The sequence below is a fragment of the Lactuca saligna genome, chromosome 2 (genome assembly GCF_052625555.1).
Source record: "Lactuca saligna cultivar CGN05327 chromosome 2, ASM5262555v1, whole genome shotgun sequence".
Lineage (NCBI taxonomy): Eukaryota > Viridiplantae > Streptophyta > Magnoliopsida > Asterales > Asteraceae > Lactuca > Lactuca saligna.
Window position 1 is genome coordinate 33,789,109 of NC_136418.1, and position 9,053 is coordinate 33,798,161.

Below are 9,053 nucleotides of genomic sequence, written 5' to 3' on the forward strand. Positions count from 1 at the left end.
CTAGGATTAGACTTCGCACACAAAGTCATCCTCTAGAAATAACTCTGGGTACTACTCATGTATCTCGGACTCTGGCTCCCAAGTTCATTTCGAACCCCTACGATGTTGCCATTGAACCTTAACCAAGGGCACCTCCTTATTTCTCAAGATCTTCACCTTCTTATCCAAAATCGCCACTGTCTTTGGCACACCCCCGAACCAGACGGCGGAAACATCCGATGGCTGTTGTGACTCAATTGAATACCATCACAGTGAATATACATGAAACATAACATCATTCATCCCCATGCATTGGAATAATACAACTGGTAGTGTTTACATTTAGTACATTGTTTCAAAACATTACATTCCCAAAAAGTAGATTGTTCGATACTAGTTAAACAAACAACAATATATCACTGAGTACATTTTTCCTTTCGATTTACCTGTTACCTGAGAATACAAGCATTTTGAAAAATGTCAACATATGAAATGTTGGTGAATTCATAAGTAATGTTTGAAATATAATGTTTTGTATTGTTTTGAAAACCGTCAGAAAATCCGATATTTTCTTTAAAAAAAATATTGTATAAAAAGTGTGAAGATCCGTAAATATGCTTGTTTGTTTCTATAAATGTAAGAAAATTTGTTATACTTGGTACGCATCTCGTAGATGTATGAATTGAAAACCCGATGTTTTCCTAACACTGTGAGTTACGCGTTTTATATTTTGTTGTACCGTTGCGACGTGTGTATTTGATGATTCCAGGTGACATTGGATTAATTATGGATTGTGAATTGTTATAAACACGCATTAATGAAAACGACTAGTTTACAACTATACAAACGATTCCTTAGGCGTCGTCCGTATTATTCACTTAATCCAACCACCCCGACTTCTCATAGCCCCACAACCGAGGAGGAAAGAGGGTACAAAACCCCGATATTTCCATAAGTCGTTCAAGGCTATCATGAATGCGAAGGGCCCTTGGCCCGACCCGCATTTGTGAATTCTCGACTTTACTAGCGGTACCAAAGGACCCTTGGGGCCCAACAGCACAAAAGCCATTGAAAGTCCTTTTAAACGGAATTAGGTCATATAAGGCCCAACAAAATGTAAGTGAGTTTCCTTCGAGCCTAAAGATCATGTCATTGGGCTAGCTAGGCCCAACAAGCACAATTTGAAACTTTCGGGCTCAAAGATGGTGTATCGACGTCTGGTGTATTCCCACGTGTGTATTGACTTCCCGAAATTTCCGCGTGTGTATTGAAGTATCGTCGTATTATTATTATTGGATTCGATGTGGATTCGAGACCGAATCAATTAGTTTGGTAACAATTTTGGTGTTGAAGGTGTATTATATTTCGCCGGTAGTCGTGCTGCTGGTATTTTATCATAACAGATTTATTATTTCAAAACACTATAATTTTTCTTTTTGCAACCCCTTTCTTTTGGATAAATTACAATTTTGGCCCTTTGTATGATGGAATTTCCATTTTAGCCCTTAAACCATTTTTCTTGACACTATAGTATCAAAACTTGTAGAAAAGACATTTTTCAGCTCAAATTTATTTGAAAAACAGTTAAAGTCCCTCAAAATGAAGTTTTCTCGGCAGAAACCTCAATTTTTCGCAATTTTTACACTTTTGGCCCACAATAGAAAATTTTTGCATCTTTGGTCCTTTTTATATGTGAAAAGCATTTTTAACCTTTTAAATGGACTTGGTACACTAATAGTCCCCGAACCAGACGGAGGAAACGTCCGAGGGCTGTTGTGACTCAATTGAATACCATCACAGTGAATATACATGAAACATAACATCATTCATCCCCATGCATTGGAATAATACAACTGGTAGTGTTTACATTTAGTACATTGTTTCAAAACATTACATTCCCAAAAAGTAGATTGATGGATACTAGTTAAACTGAAACGACACAAAAATACGACCCAAAAATTTCGTTTTTCAATATAATCAAAACCATAATATGAGTATCATAACATAAAAAAAAAACATACGCGATGTATCCCAAATCATAATAAAATACTATGCGGAAAACTGTATCATACTATATCAAATCCAAAACAACTAAAACCATCCCCAGGACAAAACCTAAGTTGTGGTGTGTGCGATGCTATCACCCCGAGCTCTTCCCTTTGCTTGCGGAAGTACCTGAAACCAAAACTGAAACTGTAAGCACGAAGCTTAGTGAGCTCCCCCAAACTACCACATACCATACAATAACATATAAACACATATTGGGCCTCGCCCACTGTATCGGGCCGAAGCCCGAAAACTGCATCGGACCGAAGTCCGGGACCGACTGGGACCTTGTCCCCTGCATCGGACCGAAGTCCGGAACTGACTGCATCGGATCGAAGTCCGGAACTAACTGCATCGGACCAAAGTTTCGGAACTAACTGCATCGGACCGAAGTCCGGAACTAACTGCATCGGACCGAAGTCCGGAACTGACTGGGACCTTGTCCCCTGCATCGGACCGAAGTCCGGAACTGACTGACTGAACATGGCATAGCATAACGCATCAGCTAGCATGAACACATATACGGCATACTACATCAGTCCGTAGCCCGGAACACATAACACTTAACGCATAAAACATAGCACACAAACCCTGTTCGAGCCACGAAGGCATCAAACATACTAGTTGTTGCATCGGACCTAAATCCGGAAACTACTGCTAACTGAACGGGCCGGCATAGTGGCCTTAGACCCGTTCCTACTGGAAGGAAACTCACCTCGTAAGCTGGCTGCTGAGTGTGTGGCTCGAGAAGCTAATGGCTGCTGCTCCTGAATCTCCTCGGCTACAAGTCCATAAACACACTCAATCAAATACTAAACACTGCGCTTGGAGTAAAATGACTCTTTTACCCTTGGTCAAAGTCAACTCTCTTTTGGGCTGACTCGCCGAGTTAGGCCGCCCAACTCGTCGAGTCCTACTCTCACTTCTCAGTTCTGCATGCTGCTACTCGTCGAGTGTGGCATCGACTCGACGAGTACCCTCTTGATCCAAGAACTCAGACAATCTTCATCTGACTCGTCGAGCCGTATGAACAAACTCGACGAGTTGTTCTTGATCATTAAGAAGATTGCCTTGGACTCGCCGAGTTGTATGAACAACTCGCCGAGTCCCTCCATCACTGAGTCTACCCTCAACTCGCTGAGTCCACTCACTAACTCACTAGATCCACTCGACACTGATAAAAATGGAGGAATCGGGAACTCGCGACCCAACTCGCCGAGTCGTTCTTCCCGACTCGCCGAGTTGCCGCCATGCAACTGATTTTTACTCGATTTTGTTTGAATCCAACACATACAATTGATAGATCTGCGTCCAATAAGCTGATTTACCACGTAAAGTTTCCAACTTTACGTGTACAACCTCATGAATAAGGGAAATAAGGCTAAAAGATGCACAAAATGGGTAGATATATGGTTAATATGCAAAGAAACTCCAAAAAGGCAGTAGATCTGGGCTCTACAACACCCAATCATTCAGATCTAAAGATATCTCAACTTATTAAGGCATTCATGCAAACATAAGGCTTGGGACAAGCATCAACTAGATCTTAGAAGAGCTCTAATGGAGGTTTAAAGCATATAACAAGAGGGGAAATCCGAAAATACCTCAAATAACTCAGATTTGCCCTTGGATCTTTGCACTACAACTCTTCTCCTTGCTCCTTTCTTCTTCTCCTTCTTCACACCTTCACAAAATGGCACACAAAACACTTATAAGCTCTCAAGGTGGATTAGGGTTCTTTCTCACAGCTTTAGAGGGTGAGGGAGGCGAGAATGGGGGCTATAAGGTGACTTAAATAGTCGGCAACCCGGGGATTTAGGGTTTCACCCAGACGGATGGACTCGCCGAGTCAGGGATATGGACTCGCCGAGTCCCCGGCTCACGCGTGCTCAAAGTCGCGACCCTACTCGGCGAGTCAGGCTATGACTCGCCGAGTCCCTCTTGCAAAACTTACAACAATTACCAATCAATTAACATACCGAGAACGGGTCGTGACAATTCTCCCCCACTTGTCTCAGACTTCGTCCTCGAAGTCTGCTTCGGCTGGATCTGTAAATATCTCCGGGTAGTGCGCTCTCATCTCCTCCTCAGCCTCCCACGTCCATTCGGACCCCTTCTGGTGCTGCCACTGCACCTTCACTAGCTGAATTACCTTGTTCCTCAAGGTCTTGATCTTCCGTTCCAGAATCGCGACCGACCTCTCAATATAATTCAAGCCGCTATCAACCTGAATGTCCTCTAGGGGAACGACTGCTGTCTCATCCACCAAACACTTCCTTAACTGCGACACGTGGAAGGTGTTGTGTATCTGACTAAGCTCCTCGGGAAGATCCAATCGATAAGCAACCCGACCCACCCGGGCCAAAACCCTAAAAGGACCAATAAATCTGGGGCCCAATTTGCCCCTCTTCCGGAACCTGATGACACCTTTCCAAGGTGAGACTTTCAGAAGAACCATATCTCCCACCTGGAACTCCAAGTCCGAACGCCTCCTGTCGGCATAGCTCTTCTGCCGACTCTGCGCAGTCTGCAACCTACTACGGACCTGCTGGATCAACTCAGTCGTCTTGAGCACCACTTCGGTGCTCCCTATGACTCGCTGGCCGACCTCGCCCCAACAAATCGGGGTCCTGCACTTCCTGCCATATAACAACTCAAAAGGAGGTCGATCAATGCTCGCATGATAACTGTTGTTATACGAGAATTCTGCTAACGGAAGATACGTATCCCAACTGCCCCCAAAATCTAGAACACATGCCCTAAGCATGTCCTCAAGAGTCTGAATCGTCTTCTCGCTCTGCCCGTCAGTCTGAGGGTGGAAAGCGGTGCTGAAATGGAGACGAGTACCCATCTCGTCGTGGAACCGCTTCCAGAATCTGGACGTGAAACGAACATCTCGGTCCGACACCACCGATACCGGCACTCCATGGCGTGCCACAATCTCCCGCACATAGATATCGGCTAACTTTTCCGCCGATATACTCTCCTGAATCGGAATAAAATGAGCACTCTTCGTCAACCGATCCACTACTACCCATATCGAGTCCACTCCACGTGCGGTCCTGGGGAGTTTGGTGACAAAATCCATGGTGATATCCTCCCATTTCCACACGGGAATGTCTAACGGCTGCATCTTGCCGTGAGGTCTCTGGTGCTCCGCCTTGACCTTCCGGCAGGTCAAACATCTCTCAACATACCAAGCGACGTCCCGCTTCATGCAGGGCCACCAATAATCAGGTCGAAGATCTCGATACATCTTCGTCGCTCCTGGGTGGATAGAAAATCGAGACTTATGAGCCTCGTCCATCAATACTTGCCGTACCCCACCCCAGTACGGTACCCACACCCTACCATGAAGCGTCAACAAACCCCGATTGTCGTAATCAAATGAAGCTACTCGGCCCACTATCCTCTCACACTTCTGTCTCTCCTCCTTGAGGCCCTCCGTCTGAGCCTCCTTGATCCGCTCCAACAACGGAGTGATCACTGTCATCCTCATACACAGATCTCTGATAGGGATCGTCGACACCTTGCGGCTCAGGGCGTCGGCCACCACATTGGCCTTCCCTGGATGATAAAGGATCTCACAGTCATAGTCTTTCAGCACGTCCAACCATCTCCTCTGCCTCATGTTCAAACTCGGCTGATCCATAAGATATCGCAAACTCTTGTGATCCGTGTATATGGTACAGCGGACCCCATAAAGGTAATGTCTCCAAATCTTGAGGGCAAATACAACTGCCCCCAGCTCCAAGTCGTGGGTAGGATAATTAGCCTCGTGAGGCTTCAACTGTCTCGAGGCATAAGCTACTACGTGGCCTCGTTGCATCAATACTGCTCCCATACCTGTGATCGAAGCATCACAATAGACTACGAAATCCTCTACTCCCTCTGGCAAGGTAAGGATCGGAGCCTCGCACAATCTCTGTCTGAGAGTCTCGAACGCCGCCTGCTGCTCAGGCCCCCAACGAAAAACCACCGACTTCTTGGTTAGTCGGGTGAGCGGCACTGCTATCTTGGAGAAGTCCTGAATAAATCTCCGATAATACCCTGCCAGCCCTAGGAAGCTCCGAATCTCAGATGGAGACCTCGGGACCTCCCACTGCATCACGGCCTCAATCTTGGCCGGATCTACCAAAATACCCTTCTGGTTGACGAGATGACCAAGAAACTGCACCTCGCGCAACCAGAACTCACACTTGGAGAACTTTGCGAAAAGTCTCTCCCTCCTCAAAGTCTCCAACACCTCCCGCAAGTGCTCCTCGTGCTGCCCCTGTGTCTTGGAATATACCAAGATGTCATCTATGAATACTATCACCGACCGATCCAGCATCGGTCTGCACACGCGGTTCATGAGATCCATGAACGCGGCTGGGGCATTGGTGAGCCCAAATGGCATCACCACGAACTCATAATGACCATACCGGGTCCTGAAAGCAGTCTTCTGTACATCCTCATCTCTAACCCTCGTCTGATGATAACCGGAGCGTAGATCGATCTTGGAGAACCAAGACGCTCCCTGAAGCTGATCAAACAAGTCATCTATCCTCGGAAGTGGGTAACGGTTCTTCACCGTTACTTTGTTCAACTCTCGATAATCAATGCACATACGATGCGACCCATCCTTCTTCCTCACAAATAAGATCGGCGCTCCCCAAGGCGAACTGCTCGGCCGAATGAAGCCCTTGTCTAACAGCTCCTGAAGCTGTGTAGACAACTCCTGCATCTCAGGGGGAGCAAGTCGATACGGCGCTTTGGCTATCGGAGCCGCACCAGAAACTAGGTCGATCCTGAACTCAACCTGCCTCTCTGGAGGTATCCCCGGCAAATCCTCGGGAAACACATCCGGGTAGTCACGAACAATAGGAACATCATCAATCGTCGCCTTGCCCTTCTCCCGGGCATCCAAGACGTAAGCTACAAAACCGGCGCAACCCTGCTGAACATAGCGCCTCGCCCTTGCGGCGGAACAAAAGGTCGGTCCTCGCTGGGGCCTCTCTCCCTGAATCACTATCTCTCCCCCACTGGGAGTGCGAACCCTCACTAGCTGAAGCTCACAATCAATCACCGCCCCATTGGGGCTGAGCCAATCCATGCCCACAATAACTTTATTCCCACGCAGGGGAATAGGAACCAGGTCCACTGAAAACTACTCATCAAATATCTGAAGGGAACACCCTCTATGTACTCTGCCGACCCTCACGGTCCTATCATCTGCTATCTCAACCTCTAATGGACAATCCAGCTCCCCTGGAGCTCTGCTAAATCTCTTGCTAAGCGCAAGCGATACAAATGATCGGGTAGCCCTCGAATCGAACAATACCAAAGCAGGGATGCCGTTCACCGAGAACGACCCCGTCACCACATCAGGAGTCGCTCGCGCCTCCTCTGCTGTCATCTGAAATGCCCTGCTCTTCGCCACTGGCGCATCAGATCGGCCCTGCCGGCCATCCGTAATCCTCAAGGTGGCAGGGGCAGGTGCAACCACCTTCCCTGCTGCAGCTAAACTGGGACACTGGGACCTTTTATGTCCCCTCTGATTGCACTGAAAGCAAATCAGATCTGATGCTGTAACCGTAGTAGCAGGGGTCGTACAATCCCTACTCAAATGCCCAGTCCGACCGCACTTGTAGCAGCCGGAACTCCCTGCCTTGCACGCCCCCTCGTGCAATCTCCCACACTTGCCACACCGACCGTGGCTCTGCTGACTCCTAGACCTGTGATCTGAAACCTTGGGCTTTTTGCCCATACTGCCTGAACCCGAAACCGCCTCCGGTTTCCTCTTCTTCTCCATCTCGAGATCAATCTCCCTCTCTCTAGCTCTGGCAATCATGTCGTCCAGCGTTTTACAACTGGACCGGCTCACAAACATGCGGATGTCACTCCGCAACATCTCATGATAACGGGCCTTCTTCATCTCCTCATCGGCTGCATACTGAGGAACAAGAAGGGCCCTCTCCCTGAACTTAGCGGTGATCTCCGCCACTGTCTCTGTAGTCTGGGTAAGGTCCTGGAACTCCCTAGCTAACTGCTGCACCTCAATGACCGGTGCAAACTCCGCCCTGAACCTGGTAGAGAAATCAGCCCAGGTCATGGCATCCAATGCCGCATCATCCCCGATGGCATGTCCGACCTCCTCCCACCAATCTCGTGCCCTGTCCTTCAGAAGACAGGACGCCAATCTGACCTTGTCCCCCTCGGGACACCTGCTAGTGCGGAAAGCGTTGGCCACATCCACCAACCATCTAGTACTCGCTATGGGGTCCCGCGCCCCATGATAGTCTGGAGCCCCGCATGCCCTGAACTCCCTGAACGTAAGTGTGCGCGACCCCATCACGGCCGCCATCTCAGCACGGAAAGTACTCAATCTCTCATCCATCAGCTCTAAAATACCCTCCTTGATCGAACCAAAGATCACAGGAGTCTGCTCCAGTATGATGCGGGTAACCTCAGAAGAAAGGAACTCTCTAGTCTGCTCATCCATCTGCCCGACCTCCGGGCCTGATCCCGATCCTGATCCCCCTCCGGCATCTGAGCTGCCGACTGCTGGTCTCGGACGCAAAACTACCATTCTGAAACATATCATAACAACATCAGAACACTGAAATATCTCAAGGGATCATGACACTGCTACTAGCTTCCTGGTCTTGTCTTGGCCTTCCTTGATTCGAGTACGGATCCTCTGCTTTCAGTAGTACGGGCCCATACTACCTTCCACAACTATCCGTACTTTCCTCAAGAACTGCCTTGACTCCACCAAGTCACTTCTACTACTGCTATTCTCTGCTACTCTCATCCTAGGCTTGCCCTAGGGAAACCTCAAGCTCAACACGACTGGTCCTCAGCTGCTGTAGGTCTCCTCATAATGCCAGTTAGCCACCACCTAAACACCATCACATGTGATGAGGATCAGATAATCCTTCAAGTAAAAGACCCGTCCCTACAACGGTTGGACTCAAACGAGAGCTGCGCAATAGGGCCAGTTCCAGCACTCTGGGATTATTCAAACCTGATCACATATGGTGTGA

General features: G+C 48.0%; 1 long non-coding RNA gene across 1 annotated transcript; it reads right to left on the reverse strand.

Annotated features, from left to right (window-relative positions):
* Positions 1–1,925: 1,925 nt before the first annotated feature.
* On the reverse strand, positions 1,926–3,104 carry LOC145028832 (uncharacterized). The gene is made up of 2 exons (XR_013676204.1): positions 2,741–3,104; positions 1,926–2,154 (listed from the first exon to the last, which is right to left on the reverse strand). It is a non-coding gene; the product is annotated as an uncharacterized LOC145028832 (long non-coding RNA).
* Positions 3,105–9,053: the final 5,949 nt, after the last annotated feature.